The sequence below is a fragment of the Astatotilapia calliptera genome, chromosome 14 (assembly GCF_964374335.1).
Source record: "Astatotilapia calliptera chromosome 14, fAstCal68.1, whole genome shotgun sequence".
Taxonomy (NCBI): domain Eukaryota; kingdom Metazoa; phylum Chordata; class Actinopteri; order Cichliformes; family Cichlidae; genus Astatotilapia; species Astatotilapia calliptera.
Window position 1 is genome coordinate 28,919,501 of NC_137435.1, and position 19,774 is coordinate 28,939,274.

General features: G+C 40.0%; 2 long non-coding RNA genes and 1 pseudogene across 3 annotated transcripts; all 3 read left to right on the forward strand.

The window, feature by feature from the left end:
- The first annotated feature begins 15 nt into the window (after positions 1–15).
- On the forward strand, positions 16–10,931 carry LOC145419923 (von Willebrand factor A domain-containing protein 5A-like; annotated as a pseudogene). The gene is made up of 13 exons (XR_013901184.1): positions 16–29; positions 347–449; positions 533–702; positions 777–870; positions 962–1,308; positions 1,350–1,464; positions 1,586–1,745; positions 4,630–5,237; positions 6,263–6,309; positions 6,629–6,672; positions 9,210–9,364; positions 9,887–10,010; positions 10,117–10,931. The product of XR_013901184.1 is annotated as a von Willebrand factor A domain-containing protein 5A-like (transcript).
- A 337-nt stretch (positions 10,932–11,268) lies between these two features.
- Positions 11,269–12,015, forward strand: LOC145420089 (uncharacterized). The gene is made up of 3 exons (XR_013901372.1): positions 11,269–11,401; positions 11,485–11,599; positions 11,914–12,015. It is a non-coding gene; the product is annotated as an uncharacterized LOC145420089 (long non-coding RNA).
- A 3,777-nt stretch (positions 12,016–15,792) lies between these two features.
- LOC145420087 (uncharacterized) lies at positions 15,793–18,112 on the forward strand. Its single transcript, XR_013901370.1, has 4 exons — positions 15,793–16,093; positions 16,205–16,265; positions 16,367–16,446; positions 16,530–18,112. It is a non-coding gene; the product is annotated as an uncharacterized LOC145420087 (long non-coding RNA).
- Positions 18,113–19,774: the final 1,662 nt, after the last annotated feature.

Here is a 19,774-nt window from a genome sequence, read left to right on the forward strand (position 1 = left end):
AGCTGGCCAAACGTCATGACTTTATATCAGTAAATGGTTTTAACTAATTAAGAAAATGTTATGTGGAGTTTCCCTTATTTTTTCCAAAAAGTTAGATCATAAAGAGGTTTATAATTACTTAACACTCACTAACTTGCGCTGACATAAAATCTTATATCACTTTAAAGGTTTGTTTAAAAAAAAGAGAGGCAAAAATGATGTTTTCCTCATTATACTGATATTTGTCATTATACCATCCATAGATCATAAAAGTCAAGAGCATATTTACAAAAACAAACATATTCCTTTTCTGTCACTTTTTATGGTTTTAAACTAAAATAGCTGTAAAATAGTTTTGGTTGTCCAGTGATGTTTCTTCTGTCTCCTCTCCTCGTCCAATCCATAAAGTAGAGTCCAACTGCTCCCTGGACCCTCTGCAGTACCTCAACACTGATCAAACCCAGGCCACGGTAGGTAGAGTGCTGATGTGTCTGCTGTGTGTGGTTGTTACTTCTTCCTGAGGAATAAATATGAATGTGTTTGTGGTGTGCAGGTCAAGCTGGCTGCAGGACACAAGTTTGACAGAGATGTTGAACTGCTGATTTATTACAAAGACGCCCACCAGCCCACTGCTGTGGTGGAGGCAGGACAGGCCTCTGCTGAGCCGGGTGAGTGAAAAATAAGTGAAGTCATTAGTTTGCAAATAAAAATTCAAGATCCCAGTTCTTCAACCTGGAATTTAATTGTATTGGAATATATTAGAAACTGTAAACTTGACATTTTTCTGTCCTTTTCATGTCTCTGATGTGTTCAATGGCTTCATGTGGAGAGTTTGTGTTGGTAGTGAATCAATCTGAAAATATGAGTAATACTCGCACCAGCAGTGCCAGAGTATTCATAAAGTGGTGTTAGAGTTACAAAATATTTCCTCAAATCGTTCCTCTCACACAGTGGCCTCACCATCTTTCCCTCTTCCCTTCAGGACAGTCCTCTGCTCCTGTTGAAGAGTTTACCAATGGGCTGCTATTCAAACATTTTACAGTTTGGGGTCTCGTTGTGAACACATCTTCCCGTGAGTTGTATTCATGTGATCTCAGTGACTTAAAGTGATATCACTGTAAAACACCATGTTGCCTTTGGATGATTCTGCAAAACTCCAGGTTATGTTTGATTTACTTGCTAAAACAGATTACTGAAAGCATACTTGTATACCTGCCAAAGAGTTGAGCTTTTGCTTGTGTAGGTGAAAAAACTCTCCTCTCTTGCTGTTTGTCTTTACTGATGGAGAGGTGGGGAGCACCAAAGAAGTGATTGAGAATTCAGGTTCTCTGCGTACCAAACCTGTGTGTCTTAAAAACAGCTGTTGTATTGCAGGTGTTTCTCTTTTGGGATTGGGGAAGGGGCCAGCTCTGCTCTCATCAATGGGATGGCCAAGGAGGAGGTCACGCTCAGTTCATCACAGGGACTGACAGGATGCAACCAAAAGTAAGACAATGAGTCATAACAATTATCATGAAAAGGCAAGATGATATTAGTATTTGAACAGAAGACATAAATTCCAAAAACATAAATGTATATTTTTTCAGGGTTTTTCATTATTTTTCAGGTGATGCAGTCGCTGCAGTTTGCTCTGCAGCTGACTGTGGTCGACATCTCAGTCATATTGGATTTACCAAAGGAAGTGTCTGTCACTGTCCTCTCTCCACTAATCACAACACTTTTCCAGGGTCAGAGGTCACTGATTTATGCCCAGCTCACCAGGACAGGTAGGAGCAGCCTCTCATGTTGTTGGCAAACTAGATCAATCTGCTGGAACATCTGATTTTAGGACAATCACTTGCTTTTCCAAAGGACACTGACAACCAGACGTTAGATGCCACAGCCCTGGCCCACGGTATCCCCCCCCCCCCCATGCATGCGGTGGGCCTTCTGTAGAAAGAGAGCAGCTTAATGAAGGTGACAAGGTGAAAATAGGGTGATTGATGTGCCGGTGCTGTGAGGGCATGTATAACACCACCTACCCAAGTGTTGAATATAAGGAGGCTTTGAAGAATCTACAATAATTGTGTGTTGTTTGTACATGAATCACAATGTGTTACGTCAGAGGAGTGATGTTTTCAGGGGTTTTTTTTCTGCGCTGCAGAAAATTGAAAAACTACTGTGAACTTGGTGGATCTGTCCAGATCTTTGACTGGAAACTATTTCTATGAATGAGTGGTTCAAAAATGTGTAAGTGAAAAGCTGCCATATTTCAGGTCCCAAAGTCAAACGAACACTGAGGGATCACTGAGAGCTAAAAACGGTCTAACTTCTTTCATCTTTAATAAAATGATCAGCGTTGCTGTTTTACCGGGTTTAACAATTAAGTTTAACATCCAGGCATCCAAGAAAACAGAGTTTATTCAATTTAACTGAGTTAGAGGTTTGCAGTAAGTTAGCTCGCTAGTTTCCACCTAAACATGATCATCATAAGCAGTGTTACCAATTCATACACTGGTTTATCATCTAGACTTTTTGTCTCATGCAGCACCATGATCAGGTCCAGTTTTTATTTCATCTTTGATTTTTCAGCTGCTGTGCCTGAGCAGCCTCCCAGAGACCCTTTGTTGCAGTTAGTCTTCCTCCAGAAGCCATCTGGCTGCTTGATCCAGGTCTGGCTGCTGCACCGGGAAAGAGCAGTGAGGAGGTGGATTGATAAATGAAATTCATAACAAAAATTCATAATGGACTTTTTCCATTTAGGAATAATAAAAATCAGCTTTCTTTTTAATTGCTATTAACTGACAGTCAGATAACCAGCTTTTAAAAACATATTCATAAACACTTTGCAATCAACAAAATTTACACAGAGGTTATAGATGAAATAAAAAGTATCACGTTTTTTCGTGTTTATAACTCTGTTATTGTACATATTCTGTGTTATACATCATAATCATTCCAGTCTCTCTCTTTTTTTTTTTTTACTGTTTTAATCTTTATAAAACTCTTATTTATTTATTTATTTTTATGATTTCTGCTGCCCTATTGGTCTGGTCTCTCTTGAAAATCTGAAAACGTGATATTCATAATAAAAGGATTTAAAAGTTTACTGCCAAAAATTATTAAACTTCATAACAGAAATATGCTAACTGGGTTGAAATAGATTGAAACTGTTATGAGATTGCTTCAGGGAGCAGACATGACACCGTCTTTTAGGTTTCGCCATCACTTTGTATTATGCGCACAACACCACCCTCCTCTGGCTTCCACGTGAACTGCACCTTAAACATCAACTGTTTACAAATGTCATGACACAAACAAACGTTTCAATACCGTAAATCACTTTTTGGACTGCGATCACTTTTTGGCACAATATCGGCTCTGATAACATTTAAAGCGCATTGAAAAACTATTCTTTAATGCTAAAAATCCATTATCAATTGTAATTATTTATTTATTAATTTAAATTTCAGATATCGATCTTCATTTTTGTAAACTGGTGAATTAATGATTTTTTTAAAGAATTAAAACGACAAAGTTTGGCAACATATTTTTTATAAAGGATGAATAAAAGAGTAAAATAAAATGAGAAATATATATATTTTTGAAAACGCTATGATAATTAGACGAACTTTATTTTAAATAAATAAAATTGATTTTCGGTGGCACTGGGAGTCATGGTGATGATGACGTGTTTGAGTGCAGGTATAAAAGCAGGAGGCAAAATTGGAATTCGGGTTTCACGTTTGAGCGCAAACAGGAGCTTTTTCCCACTAGTGCTGTGAAAACTCGGATTTTTCAAACTACAGCCAACGTTTGAAAATCTTCAAGAAGGATTTGCAAAATGACTTCTACAAACTTCAGTCGCGAGATGCACCTGTTCTCCCTTTTCATTGACGAGGTGTTAGATCAACGCTATGGTGAGTACAGCAGGCTAATATGTCAGAGTGCTAGCAAACAAATACAACTTAGATTTTTGTCTTTTATTGTTTGGAAGTAGGACTTCATGAGTGTTAACGTTTAGGATGAGATGTTTCATACTTGAGTAACATCAATTTTAACATGTGCCAGTACACTATAAAGATGGCGCCATGTTTTTTTTTAAATCGCTGGAAAAAAAAACAATTGAATGCACGCGCCCTGGAAACGACGTAAGGCATTGGAGGACGCTGACGTCAGCGCGCGGCCGTTTTTGCATGTAGAGGGTTTGAGTTGACATGTTTGGGCTGCTGGCGCTGAGTTATACGTGAAAGTTTCATAAATTGTGAATTTTATAAAGCTGGAGAATGGAGTTTTAAAAGTTCACAGAGTCGCTGGATGAGTTTGAGATTGAAACAGTGTGTGCCTGCAATAAGGAGGTGGGAGGTTTCTCACCTAAATGTAGCTGCTTTATTCTCAAAATATCGATGCTCAACTAATATGAAGATATTACTCCTTAATGTGAATGCGTATTAAAACCTCAGTGAAAGTCCATGCAGCCTTACACTGCATGAAAACTTTTACCAAAAAAGGTGAAGGCTTTCATAAACAATGAGTTCTGCTGGGAGCTTCTTACTGTTTGTGTGTGGAAGAGCTTATGATGATGTAAAGCCATGTCTGGACAATTTAAATTCAGGCTTTAGTTTGTGTGATCACATGATTAACGTACACGCATGCTTTGCTTTCTCGTAGCTGAGCTGGTGAGTCCAATCACTGCTCCTCAGATGGTCGTCATTAACTTGAGGAACCGTGAACTGAGCAGCAGCCAACTGGACTCCATGTCCCACCTGGTCCTCACTCTTTACCATAACCTGGTGACGGGGTCCAAGGACTTTCCTTACATACCTTTTAAAGGATTGTTCCATCGGGACCAGGTGACGACACCATTTGTCCATGTGAGGCAGAGCCAGAGAGAGAACACCACTCCTTCTCCTCCTACGGACTCACCAGCTGGCATGATGCTGCCGCCTGCGGGCTCCAGCTCTCATCCACGCTTCCTGACTCCAGTTCTTCCAGAGAAAGCGGATCTTGCTGTGCTGAAGGCAGATCGGAGGAACCGTGTCGGCACCTTGACTGTCGACGGCCTCCTCGTCACCAGAGTCATCTCCACTGTTTACCGAACAGAGGACACTGAGATGACGAACCGCTGGAGAATAACAGACTACAGCGCGGACGGCAGACTTCTCACTTCGGTGCTCTGCCGTTTTCTAAATATGTCGGCAAAGCGTGCTAAGAGGAAGGCTCCGGAGGAAGAGAGCAGCATCCGGAGCCCGAGTCCAGCAAGGAAGCGCTTGAGATTATAATATACAGTGAAGCATGTCGAACGTCAGCAAGCCTGAACAAAGTGGTAAGTAGTAAATAGTGCTTAAGGTTGTTTCTAAAATAATGTCCTAAAATATTTGAAAATCGTCGAGGTTTTAACTTTTATTCTTTCTTTTCTGCCTCTTGTTTCTAAAAGTCAGGAAAAAGAGTCACGCTGCGAAGAAACTCCACACAGAAGATTTTCCCTCAGTAAAATGGTAAATATATTCATCTTGTTATGACGTTTGCTCACAATAACCAGGAGTGTTCCTGTGTTTCTGAAGTGATTTACTCTCATTTGGTGTTATTTCATCCAAAGACAACTGAGGGTCTTCAGAGCAGCGTGAACAGCCGTCACCTGAGAGCAAGACAGTCCTGGCGCCTTTGTGGTTCCCTCCAGGTACTCCAGCTTCATCCCACAGTCCAGAGAGATGCAGTTAGGTTGAATGTGAGTGTGAATAGTTGTCTGTTTCTCTGTGTTAGACTGACCTGTCCAGGTTGTACTCCTGCCTCTGGCCCCATAACAGCTGGGATGGCTCCAATCTTGAATTGGATAAGCTGAAGAAATGGATGGAAGGATGATCCAAAGAGAAACATTAAAGGCCCTCTCACAAAAAAAAGATAAGAACTCATTTTACACATTTAAAGTACAAAGAACACATATATTTACCATTTTACTGAGGGAACATCTTCTGTGTGGAGTTTCTTCTCATCTTGGCTCTTTTTCCTGACATTTAGAAACAAGAGGCAGAAAAGAAAGAATAAAAGTTAAAACCTCAACGATTTTTTAATGTTTGGGATATTTTAGAAACAACCGTAAACACTATTTACTACTTACCACTTTGTTCATTCTTGCTGACGTTCACTCTCCTCATCTTCTCTCTAAAGGAAGATGCAAACGCTCTCATTGTGAAAGATAAGTATACATCCATCTAACCTGCGACTCTGTCACAACTCTGATCAGCAATTCTTTCAGGTTTGTCTGTTTTGATGATGCTATTAATTGTTATTATCCTTTATCCAGGTAACTTTCAGAGAGGAGCGGAGGGAGGAGCGAAACCAGCGTGCTCTGTAAACTCTCATTAAAAAAAAGATAAGTACATATTGATTTTATATTATTATGATAGCTCCTCCTCAGTGAACACTTCCTCTAGTTGCTGAAATCATTTACTAATTTTTTTCTTCCCATTTGTCTTTTGTTTTTCAGAGAAAACAGAGAGGAGACAAGGTGACATTAAGACCTAAGACAGGACGGATTGAACCCTTTCTCGTAAAAAGATAAGTATTCACTCTGCTTTTAATCAGAATATTGATAAATATCTAAAATTCTGCTCACCTGGTTGATAAAGTTACTAAAACGATTCCCTCTTTACTGTCATTTGTCCTTTAGAGAGAAGATGAGGAGAGTGAACGTCAGCAAGAATGAACAAAGTGGTAAGTAGTAAATAGTGTTTACGGTTGTTTCTAAAATATCCCAAACATTAAAAAATCGTTGAGGTTTTAACTTTTATTCTTTCTTTTCTGCCTCTTGTTTCTAAATGTCAGGAAAAAGAGCCAAGATGAGAAGAAACTCCACACAGAAGATGTTCCCTCAGTAAAATGGTAAATATATTCATCTTGTTATGACGTTTGCTCACAATAACCAGGAGTGTTCCCGTTGTTCTGAAGTGATTCACTCTCATTTGGTGTTATTTGGTGTTTGTCTTTGAAAGGAGAAGAGCAGCAACGACACTGGGAGACAAACAACAGGATGATCCAAAGACAACTGAGGGTCTTCAGAGCAGCGTGAACGGCCGTCACCTGAGAGCAAGACAGTCCTGGCGCCTTTGTGGTTCCCTCCAGGTACTCCAGCTTCATCCCACAGTCCAGAGAGATGCAGTTAGGTTGAATGTGAGTGTGAATAGTTGTCTGTTTCTCTGTGTTAGACTGACCTGTCCAGGTTGTACTCCTGCCTCTGGCCCCATAACAGCTGGGATGGCTCCAATCTTGAATTGGATAAGCTGAAGAAATGGATGGAAGGATGATCCAAAGAGAAACATCAAAGGCCCTCTCACCAGATTTCATTTATTAAATTTGTCTTTACTGAACGATTTCTGGTGTGTATTTGCATTGATACTCAGACAACAGCTCCTCTTTCTGTTTGTGCTGGAAGATTCAGGCAAACACATATTACATATATAGATTGTTATGATATGACTCAGTTTCACATTTAGTGCTATATGAGAATGATAAGGTCCAGTTTAATAGTATTGCTAGTGTCTAATGAAATGAACACGTGATTTTCTTTTTTTTCTTTTCTTGCCTGTCCCGTTTGGCTCTTTTGCCATCAGAATTATTGTCTAAAGGCAAAGAAAGATGCCCAACGGATTTACTTTACCAAATTGACCATCCCAGCCTTGCCGTAATGGTCCATTTGATTCACCTTTTATTGTTTATTTTATTTTCACTTGCTGAATACGGGACAGACTTGACTGGGGGAAAGAAGGGGAGAAAGAAAGAGAAACAGCTGAGAAGAGGGACAGGGGAGAAGGGCAAAAAACAAAACCCAACAGAATGGGCAGAAAAAAAAAATGCATCTATCGATCACCTGGATCACCTGTTGAGAAAGACAAAAGAAAACAAGCAGAAGAGAACAAGAGTAATAGAATAAACAACATCACAATGATATATGGGAATATGACAGTAAATACTAAATATTAAACATTATTGTGCAGCACGTAAGATCAGCAGAACACAGTGTGCTTTGAGGTAGGAGCCAAAAAGGGTGTAGTTTGTGGGTGTGATCACCCGTGTGTACACCTGTGAGCATGGACGCGCTTGTTTTTTTAAAAAGTTCCTTCATGTAATGATCTGCTAGAGGGTGTGGGGGGGCCACAGCCCCGTCCTTCAGGGCATGAAGCAGGTATGGAGGAGATCAAAACTCCAGACATCCAGAGGCCCCGATAAGCGGCCGCCAAGGAGTGAGCCGGTGTGTACCTGGACGCCCATCCCCAGACACAAAGAACCACCAACGCACTGATGTCTGAGGGAGTCCGCCACTGGCAGGGGAAGTGGTGGTGGGGGGAGATAGGCCTCCAAACCTTGGAGGGCCTGAGATGTCCCCAGAGAGGTGGCGCCTGACACCCAACCTGACATATAGACACAGACATACAGGCACACACAGATACAAACATCCATTCCCACCCTCATGCTCTCATATGCACTTACTCCACACTCAACCAACGTGGAGACAGACATAAAGAGACGCTGTACACACGATCACACTCCCCAAGCGTACTCTACAAACCGGGTCTAGGTACCCTTGCCCCTGAAGGGGGGAACTGCACCCAGACCCAGGTGGTGTTACCCTTTTCCCTGCGGTGGGGAGAGGCAGACCGCCCCGACTCCGCAGCAGCAGGGAGGCCCCACACTCCAGACCGCAGTCGGATGGCCAACTCCTCCTCCTAGCCCCCCCGCTCCAGCAGGTCGCAGAGAACGGGGGTGAGAGAAGACTCCAAACCTCCCTCCACCCGCTCATTGTAGTGTTGATGCATGTGTGTTCTAAGGTGCATTTAAAACCCAGGAGGGCATGGAGCTACCTGCCAGAGAGCAGCAGGTAAGCGTATAGTCCCTCCTGCTAGCCCTCAATGTCTACGCTTACGGCCACACCACCCTGAACACGCCCGATCTCGTCTGATCTCGGAAATCGTGATTTTCAGATCCAGCAAAGTGAATATTTTTCACTGTGGATAAATTGCATGGAAACGTTTAATGAGTCATCAGCTATTTCACTACAAAGATGATGTGATTAATGTGTTTGATGTGGAGCTCTTATGTAATGATTACATTTTTAAGATGTAATTTTCAAGTGAAAAACATAATATTTATCTGTTGCATAGTTTACAGTGCGGTGTTTTATGCACTGAGTTATCATGTAGAGTTCTGTTTGTCATCTAGCACCATAATCGGGTTTTGTTTTTATTGCATCTTAGATTTTCCAGCTGCTGTGCCTGAGCAGCCACCCAGAGACCCTTTGCTGCAGTTAGTCTCCCTGCAGGAGGCGTCTGGCTGCTGGCTGCTTGATCCAGCTCTGGCTGCTGCACTGGGACAGACCAACGAGGAGGTGGAAAAGTCAAAGCCTGAAAAGGTGCACTGCTGTCAATTTAAATATTAACACAAAATGATGATGTGAGATAAAACAGATTTGATTCTATAATTTGAACAAAAACACATGATATAATTAAAAACACACCATAAAACAAATAAAATGAAGTCAAACTAAACGTAGGCCTGCCTCACAGCCTGAGAATAAACATCTGCATATCAGAAGCTAAAACACTGGTGGTAATCACACTCCTAACCTCCCACTGAGCTGCACCAGCGTCTGATATTATCCAGAAACCACACGGCAGCAGAAATTATTTTCCTCATCAGTTGTTGTAAAAACATGTCAGCACATTATTTTAGAGCATTTATGACATCACAGTTTGGGATTTCATCAGGAAGAGCATCCAGTGTAATAATCTGCCAAATCAAATATGCAGAGCTGCCCACCTTGGTGACCCCGTGTGACAAAGAAGTACACAAACATATGTAATATTACTGGTTGTAGAAAGTAAAATGTGTGTTCTGTCTGGTTTATTTGATTGATTTTGATTTGGGGAATTAGACCAGCAGTGAAGTGTGGGCCACCATTCTGGCTCTGATCTGGCTTCATGGTTTCAAGATGGATGCAAAGGACGAGTTGGAGCTTCTGGCTATGAAGGCTGCCTCGTGGCTCTGTGCTCACAATGGTACTAGCAATGATTGTAACAGATAAAATAACAGCTTTAAAAAACTGTTTCATTCTACAGCTTTTCTCCCAAAATCATTATTTTAATATCTGTTTTGTGTTTTTAGCACCGTGTGTGTCAGAGTGTGTGGATGCTGGAAATGTCCTGCTGGGTTGCAGCGTGAAGAAAGAAGTTCTGGGACTCTGAGAGTTTTCTTAAAGTAGCTTCATCTTCAGAGTGAACAGAAGCAGGTCTGCTTACTCCACACTGCCTTTGATACAGAGCTGTTTTATATCATCAACCCCTTTTACATGTTTATTTGTCATGAATTATGTACCTAATATTGGTTTTACCATTGTGGAAAAAAAGTATGTCAAAATTGTCTGAATACTCCTAACACAGTAGAAGATTGGACCACTGCTGTGGCAGCTCATTCACAAAGTGTTTTAATTCCTTTTCTCTGCCACTAGATGGCGATTATGTTCATGTTTTTACTGATTTCACACAGAAACACCAAAACCAATCTAGAATCTCATCAATTCGAGAAAGACCACAACCAATACAGCCTTCGTTCGAACAAAATCATACAATTGATTGTCCCAAAAATCAGAACAGAATTGGGGAAAAAGGTTTTAAATACGCTGCCCCTGCTTCCTGGAATAATCTGCAGAAGGAACTCAAATTATTAGAATTGGTTACCTTGGGAGAGTTTAAGTCTGTCTTAAAGGAACGAGAGAACAGCTCTTTTACTCAGTGTGATTGTTTTTAATGTGTTATTGTATATTTTACACATGTTGGTATGGGATATTGTATTTGTTTTAAATGTTATGTGGTATGTGACTTTTGTTGCCATGATGCCAGGTCTCTCTTGGAAATGAGATTTTTAATCTCAATGAGATTTTTTTTACCTGGATAAATAAAGGATTAATAAAAAAAGAGTGTCCGTCTTTCTCTCCATCTTCAAGCTGGCCAAACGTCATGACTTTATATCAGTAAATGGTTTTAACTAATTAAGAAAATGTTATGTGGAGTTTCCCTTATTTTTTCCAAAAAGTTAGATCATAAAGAGGTTTATAATTACTTAACACTCACTAACTTGCGCTGACATAAAATCTTATATCACTTTAAAGGTTTGTTTAAAAAAAAGAGAGGCAAAAATGATGTTTTCCTCATTATACTGATATTTGTCATTATACCATCCATAGATCATAAAAGTCAAGAGCATATTTACAAAAACAAACATATTCCTTTTCTGTCACTTTTTATGGTTTTAAACTAAAATAGCTGTAAAATAGTTTTGGTTGTCCAGTGATGTTTCTTCTGTCTCCTCTCCTCGTCCAATCCATAAAGTAGAGTCCAACTGCTCCCTGGACCCTCTGCAGTACCTCAACACTGATCAAACCCAGGCCACGGTAGGTAGAGTGCTGATGTGTCTGCTGTGTGTGGTTGTTACTTCTTCCTGATGAATAAATATGAATGTGTTTGTGGTGTGCAGGTCAAGCTGGCTGCAGGACACAAGTTTGACAGAGATGTTGAACTGCTGATTTATTACAAAGACGCCCACCAGCCCACTGCTGTGGTGGAGGCAGGACAGGCCTCTGCTGAGCCGGGTGAGTGAAAAATAAGTGAAGTCATTAGTTTGCAAATAAAAATTCAAGATCCCAGTTCTTCAACCTGGAATTTAATTGTATTGGAATATATTAGAAACTGTAAACTTGACATTTTTCTGTCCTTTTCATGTCTCTGATGTGTTCAATGGCTTCATGTGGAGAGTTTGTGTTGGTAGTGAATCAATCTGAAAATATGAGTAATACTCGCACCAGCAGTGCCAGAGTATTCATAAAGTGGTGTTAGAGTTACAAAATATTTCCTCAAATCGTTCCTCTCACACAGTGGCCTCACCATCTTTCCCTCTTCCCTTCAGGACAGTCCTCTGCTCCTGTTGAAGAGTTTACCAATGGGCTGCTATTCAAACATTTTACAGTTTGGGGTCTCGTTGTGAACACATCTTCCCGTGAGTTGTATTCATGTGATCTCAGTGACTTAAAGTGATATCACTGTAAAACACCATGTTGCCTTTGGATGATTCTGCAAAACTCCAGGTTATGTTTGATTTACTTGCTAAAACAGATTACTGAAAGCATACTTGTATACCTGCCAAAGAGTTGAGCTTTTGCTTGTGTAGATGAAAAAACTCTCCTCTTTTGCTGTTTGTCTTTACTGATGGAGAGGTGGGGAACACCAAAGAAGTGATTGAGAATTCAGGTTCTCACAGGTAAAACAACAAAAAGATGATGACATGTGCTGCGTACCAAACCTGTGTGTCTTAAAAACAGCTGTTGTATTGCAGGTGTTTCTCTTTTGGGATTGGGGAAGGGGCCAGCTCTGCTCTCATCAATGGGATGGCCAAGGAAGGAGGAGGTCACGCTCAGTTCATCACAGGGACTGACAGGATGCAACCAAAAGTAAGACAATGAGTCATAACAATTATCATGAAAAGGCAAGATGATATTATTATTTGAACAGAAGACATAAATTCCAAAAACATAAATGTATATTTTTTCAGGGTTTTTCATTATTTTTCAGGTGATGCAGTCGCTGCAGTTTGCTCTGCAGCTGACTGTGGTCGACATCTCAGTCATATTGGATTTACCAAAGGAAGTGTCTGTCACTGTCCTCTCTCCACTAATCACAACACTTTTCCAGGGTCAGAGGTCACTGATTTATGCCGAGCTCACTAGGACAGGTAGGAGCAGCCTCTCATGTTGTTGGCAAACTAGATCAATCTGCTGGGACATCTGATTTTAGGACAATCACTTGCTTTTCCAAAGGACACTGACAACCAGACATAAGATGCCACAGCCCTGGCCCACGGTACATGAATCACAATGTGTTACTTCAGAGGTGTGATGTTTTCAGGGGTTTTTTTTTCTGCGCTGCAGAAAATTGTAAAACTACTGTGAACTTGGTGGATCTGTCCAGATCTTTGACTGTAAACTATTTCTATGAATGAGTGGTTTAAAATGTGTAAGTGAAAAGCTGCCATATTTCAGGTCCCAAAGTCAAACGAACACTGAGGGATCACTGAGAGCTAAAAACGGTCTAACTTCTTTCATCTTTAATAAAATGATCAGCGTTGCTGTTTTACCGGGTTTAACAATTAAGTTTAACATCCAGGCATCCATGAAAACAGAGTTTATTCAATTTAACTGAGTTAGAGTTTTGCAGTAAGTTAGCTCGCTAGTTTCCACCTAAACATGATCATCATAAGCAGTGTTACCAATTCATACACTGGTTTATCATCTAGACTTTTTGTCTCATGCAGCACCATGATCAGGTCCAGTTTTTATTTCATCTTTGATTTTTCAGCTGCTGTGCCTGAGCAGCCTCCCAGAGACCCTTTGTTGCAGTTAGTCTTCCTCCAGAAGCCATCTGGCTGCTTGATCCAGCTCTGGCTGCTGCACCGGGAAAGAGCAGTGAGGAGGTGGATTGATAAATGAAATTCATAACAAAAATTCATAATGGACTTTTTCCATTTAGGAATAATAAAAATTTCTTTTTAATTGCTATTAACTGACAGTCAGATAACCAGCTTTTAAAAACATATTCATAAACACTTTGCAGTCAACAAAATTTGCACAGAGGTTATAGATGAAATAAAAAGTATCACGTGTTTTCTAGGTGTGTTTATGACTCTGTTATTGTACATATTCTGTGTTATACATCATAATCATTCCAGTCTCTCTCTTTTTTTTTTTTACTGTTTTAATCTTTATAAAACTCTTATTTATTTATTTATTTTTGTGATTTCTGCTGCCCTATTGGTCTGGTCTCTCTTGAAAATCTGAAAATGTGATATTCATAATAAAAGGATTTAAAAGTTTACTGCCAAAAAATTATTAAACTTCATAACAGAAATGTGCTAACTGGGTTGAAATAGATTGAAACTGTTATGAGATTGCTTCAGGGAGCAGACATGACACCGTCTTTTAGGTTTCGTCATCACTTTGTATTATGCGCACAACACCACCCTCCTCTGGCTTCCACGTGAACTGCACCTTAAACATCAACTGTTTACAAATGTCATGACACAAACAAACGTTTCAATACCGTAAATCACTTTTTGGACTGCGATCACTTTTTGGCACAACATCGGCTCTGATAACATTTAAAGCGCATTGAAAAACTATTCTTTAATGCTAAAAATCCATTATCAATTGTAATTATTTATTTATTTATTTAAATTTCAGATATCGATCTTCATTTTTGTAAACTGGTGAATTAATGATTTTTTTAAAGAATTAAAACGACAAAGTTTGGCAACATATTTTTTATAAAGGATGAATAAAACAGTAAAACAAAATGAGAAATATACATATTTTTGAAAAAGCTATGATAATTAGACGAACTTTATTTTAAATAAATAAAATTGATTTTCGGTGCCACTGGGAGTCATGGTGATGATGACGTGTTTGAGTGCAGGTATAAAAGCAGGAGGCAAAATTGGAATTCGGGTTTCACGTTTGAGCGCAAACAGGAGCTTTTTCCCACTAGTGCTGTGAAAACTCGGATTTTTCAAACTACAGCCAACGTTTGAAAATCTTCAAGAAGGATTTGCAAAATGACTTCTACAAACTTCAGTCGCGAGATGCACCTGCTCTCCCTTTTCATTGACGAGGTGATAGATCAATGCTATGGTGAGTGCAGCAGGCTAATATGTCAGAGTGCTAGCAAACAAATACAACTTAGATTTTTGTCTTTTATTGTTTGGAAGTAGGACTTCATGAGTGTTAACGTTTAGGATGAGATGTTTCATACTTGAGTAACATCAATTTTAACATGTGCCAGTACACTATAAAGATGGCGCCATGTTTTTTTTTAAATTGCTGGAAAAAAAACCCAATTGAATGCACGCGCCCTGGAAACGACGTAAAGCGTTGGAGGACGTTGACGTCAGCGCGCGGCCGTTTTTGCATGTAGAGGGTTTGAGTTGACATGTTTGGGCTGCTGGCGCTGAGTTATACCTGAAAGTTTCATAGATTGTGAATTTTATAAAGCTGGAGAATGGAGTTTTAAAAGTTCACAGAGTCGCTGGATGAGTTTGAGATTGAAACAGTGTGTGCCTGCAATGAGGTGGTGGAAGGTTTCTCACCTAAATGTAGCTGCTTTATTCTCAAAATATCGGTGCTCAACTAATATGAAGATATTGCTCCTTAATGTGAATGCGTATTAAAACCTCAGTGAAAGTCCATGCAGCCTTACACCGCATGAAAACTTTTACCAAAAAAGGTGAAGGCTTTCATAAACAATGAGTTCTGCTGGGAGCTTCTTACTGTTTGTGTGTGGAAGAGCTTATGATGATGTAAAGCCATGTCTGGACAATTTAAATTCAGGCTTTAATTTGTGTGATCACATGATTAACGTACACGCATGCTTTGCTTTCTCGTAGCTGAGCTGGTGAGTCCAATCACTGCTCCTCAGATGGTCGTCATTAACTTGAGGAACCGTGAACTGAGCAGCAGCCAACTGGACTCCATGTCCCACCTGGTCCTCACTCTTTACCATAACCTGGTGACGGGGTCCAAGGACTTTCCTTACATACCTTTTAAAGGATTGTTCCACCGGGACCAGGTGACGACACCATTTGTCCATGTGAGGCAGAGCCAGAGAGAGAACACCACTCCTTCTCCTCCTACGGACTCACCAGCTGGCATGATGCTGCCGCCTGCGGGCTCCAGCTCTCATCCACGCTTCCTGACTCCAGTTCTTCCAGAGAAAGCGGATCTTGCTGTGCTGAAGGCAAATCGGAGGAACTGTGTCGGCACCTTGACTGTCGACGGCCTCCTCGTCACCAGAGTCATCTCCACTGTTTACCGAACAGAGGACACTGAGATGACGAACCGCTGGAGAATAACAGACTACAGCGCGGACGGCAGAGTTCTCACTTCGGTGCTCTGCCGTTTTCTAAATATGTCGGCAAAGCGTGCTAAGAGGAAGGCTCCGGAGGAAGAGAGCAGCATCCGGAGCCCGACTCCAGCAAGGAAGCGCTTGAGATTATAATATACAGTGAAGCATGTCGAACGTCAGCAAGCCTGAACAAAGTGGTAAGTAGTAAATAGTGCTTAAGGTTGTTTCTAAAATAATGTCCTAAAATATTTGAAAATCGTCGAGGTTTTAACTTCTATTCTTTCTTTTCTGCCTCTTGTTTCTAAAAGTCAGGAAAAAGAGTCACGCTGCGAAGAAACTCCACACAGAAGATTTTCCCTCAGTAAAATGGTAAATATATTCATCTTGTTATGACGTTTGCTCACAATAACCAGGAGTGTTCCTGTGTTTCTGAAGTGATTCACTCTCATTTGGTGTTATTTGATCCAAAGACAACTGAGGGTCTTCAGAGCAGCGTGAACGGCCGTCACCTGAGAGAAGACAGTCCTGGCACCTTTGTGGTTCCCTCCAGGTACTCCAGCTTCATCCCACAGTCCAGAGAGATGCAGTTAGGTTGAATGTGAGTGTGAATAGTTGTCTGTTTCTCTGTGTTAGACTGACCTGTCCAGGTTGTACTCCTGCCTCTGGCCCCATAACAGCTGGGATGGCTCCAATCTTGAATTGGATAAGCTGAAGAAATGGATGGAAGGAGGATCCAAAGAGAAACATCAAAGGCCCTCTCACAAAAAAAAGATAAGAACTCATTTTACACATTGTTGAAACATCCTGAAAGTTATTTGTTCTGTTTAGAAACTTGTTGAACTGTTGTTTCGACTTGTTGTTCATTTCTTATTCGGTTCAGCTGTGTTTCTATGTGTCCTTAGTTCCCATAATCAGCCTCCTGTGTGTAAATATTGTGTCAGTCTCCCTTTGTCCCTTGTCAGAGTGTTAATCTCCGTCCCCTCGTGTTTCCTTGCCTCAGTAGTTCTGTTTCCTATAGTTTTCCCCCAGTATAGGTTTTGGTTTGACTTTTTCAGTTCCCTTTGTCAGTCTTTGTATTTAGTATTTCTTCATCAGTCTCATCACTTTCCTCTGCAGAGAGAAAACAATAAAAAGACCTGAAGAGGTCTTTTTATTGTTTTCACCAAATAACACCAAATGAGAGTGAATCACTTCAGAACAACAGGAACACTCCTGGTTATTGTGAGCAAACGTCATAACAAGATGAATATATTTACCATTTTACTGAGGGAACATCTTCTGTGTGGAGTTTCTTCTCATCTTGGCTCTTTTTCCTGACATTTAGAAACAAGAGGCAGAAAAGAAAGAATAAAAGTTAAAACCTCAACGATTTTTTAATGTTTGGGATATTTTAGAAACAACCGTAAACACTATTTACTACTTACCACTTTGTTCATTCTTGCTGACGTTCACTCTCCTCATCTTCTCTCTAAAGGACAAATGACAGTAAAGAGGGAATCGTTTTAGTAACTTTATCAACCAGGTGAGCAGAATTTTAGATATTTATCAATATTCTGATTAAAAGCAGAGTGAATACTTATCTTTTTACGAGAAAGGGTTCAATCCGTCCTGTCTTAGGTCTTAATGTCACCTTGTCTCCTCTCTGTTTTCTCTGAAAAACAAAAGACAAATGGGAAGAAAAAAATTAGTAAATGATTTCAGCAACTAGAGGAAGTGTTCACTGAGGAGGAGCTGTCATAATAATATAAAATCAATATGTACTTATCTTTTTTTTAATGAGAGTTTACAGAGCACGCTGGCTTCGCTCCTCTCTGAAAGTTACCTGGATAAAGGATAATAACAATTAATAGCATCATCAAAACAGACAAACCTGAAAGAATTGCTGATCAGAGTTGTCTGTCTGCTTTTGGCTAAAGGCCAACGTATCGACCTTCCTTGGGACAGAAAATAATCTGTGTCTTAGTCTTAATACTCGTCAACAACACACACAAAACAAAAATGAGCATTTAAATTTAAATGACATAAATAACACTGAATATAAACAGTCTGGTTTTCTAATATTGAAATGAAAGAAATTCTATTTTTTAAATTTAATCATTTTGAATTTTTAACAGCACTGCCAAACTCTGATTCCTTCTTTAATAAACCTGGAGAGTCACTTACCTCTGTGTCAGTACTTACCAAAATATTGCCTCTTGCCCCTCTGACAGATGACCTCGCCTGAGAAAAAACAAAAAACAAACCTTAAAATGGCTGCAACTGCTGTGCTCCCTAAATTAGTACAAATAGGGGGAAAGGAGAGTAGGCATGTTAAATATTACAGTTAGATTTTCTTAAACTTTCACTCTTAGAAAGCATTCTGTTTTAAAGCGAGCACTTTAAAGACATGATGTTTGTGCAGGTCTCCACTCCTTCCTCCTCATGTTATCCAGCCACTGGTTCAGTCTTGCTGCTCCATCATAACCTTTAGTAAAACGAGAGGCTCAGAAGCAACAAGAGTATTGTGTGAAAAGAGATCTGAATAAACAAAGAGTGGCAGACCCCCGGCTGTGTTGTGTTCTTGCTATTAGCAACTTTATGGTGATTCAGAACATACAGAACATACAGAACATACAGATCCTTTTTTATAGATGATGTTTGCTGAGTATTCATGCATGCATCATCCATTAATGTTTGGGAGGAGGGGCTGATTGACTTTGTCAGGACTGTTTTTCCCAATAAGCCACCACTATTAAACTTTGACGAGCCTTATGGCCAACTCAACCCATCAGATCTTTGATGTGTTAAAGCCAAAAACCTGCTACAAGACACAATCGAGAGGACTGATGAGAAAAGAAAGTGAACTGGATTTTCTTCAAATTTAAAGAGCACCGTTAGCTTTAGCTCATTTAGCTTTGTTAGTGAGCATACATGTAGCTTACAAATAAGTAAATTGAATTAAGGGAGGGAAGAATCAACTTGAAGGCTGAACTCCAGGAAAAACTAGGAAGCTTGAAAGGGAAACAGCAGTTACTTTGGCTGCTGCCACAGCCGCTCCTTAAATACCTGGTCTTGCTGACACACTTAATTATCACGCTGGTGCCTACATGAAGGTGAGAACTTCACTCCCAACCACTGAATAGACAAGATTGTATCCACACGACGGCTTTATTGATCCCTTTGCAGAGGTTTGAAATTTCTTAAAATAAATCTCAGAAAATCGGTTTGGTTTCGATGTTTAAATTATTTTTCCACAACAACAAACAGAAGCATCGATGTGAGCATCGGTCCAAAGAAAAACAATACAAAGATATTATTAGTAGCTAACATATTGCACTTTGGGCTACTGACTAGATAGCCACTAATTACGCGAGGAAATACAAGAATAACTGAATGCAATTTGATTTATTGAATTTGTTTATTGAAAATGACTTGAAGAAAGACGAGAACATTTGTTGTCGTTTAAAGTTTTCTTTATTTTGTGCCAAATTGGTGCCAAATCAATAAATGAGCAGTAGAAGCTACCGTTCACAGATGGAAAATGTAAAACACTCACTTGCCACTCTATTAAGAACATGTTGCTTTTTGGTCAATGTGACGGACCAAAAAGCAACAAAGTTATTGTACCCAATTGATCCCTATGAGCGACCGTGGAGAGGAAAAACTCCCTTTTAACAGGAAGAAACCTCTGGCAGAACCACACTGTAAAAAAATATTCCGTAGAAAAACGGAAAATGTCCTGGTAATTTTCTGCCAGTACATTTTCTGTTTTTTTACGGAAGTTTGACGGACTTTTCTGTAAACGATAAAACGGAAAATTCTGTAGATTTACAGTATACTCTCTGTACTATTTACGGACATTTCCTTCAGCTATAAAACGGAAGATTCCGTTTATTCAC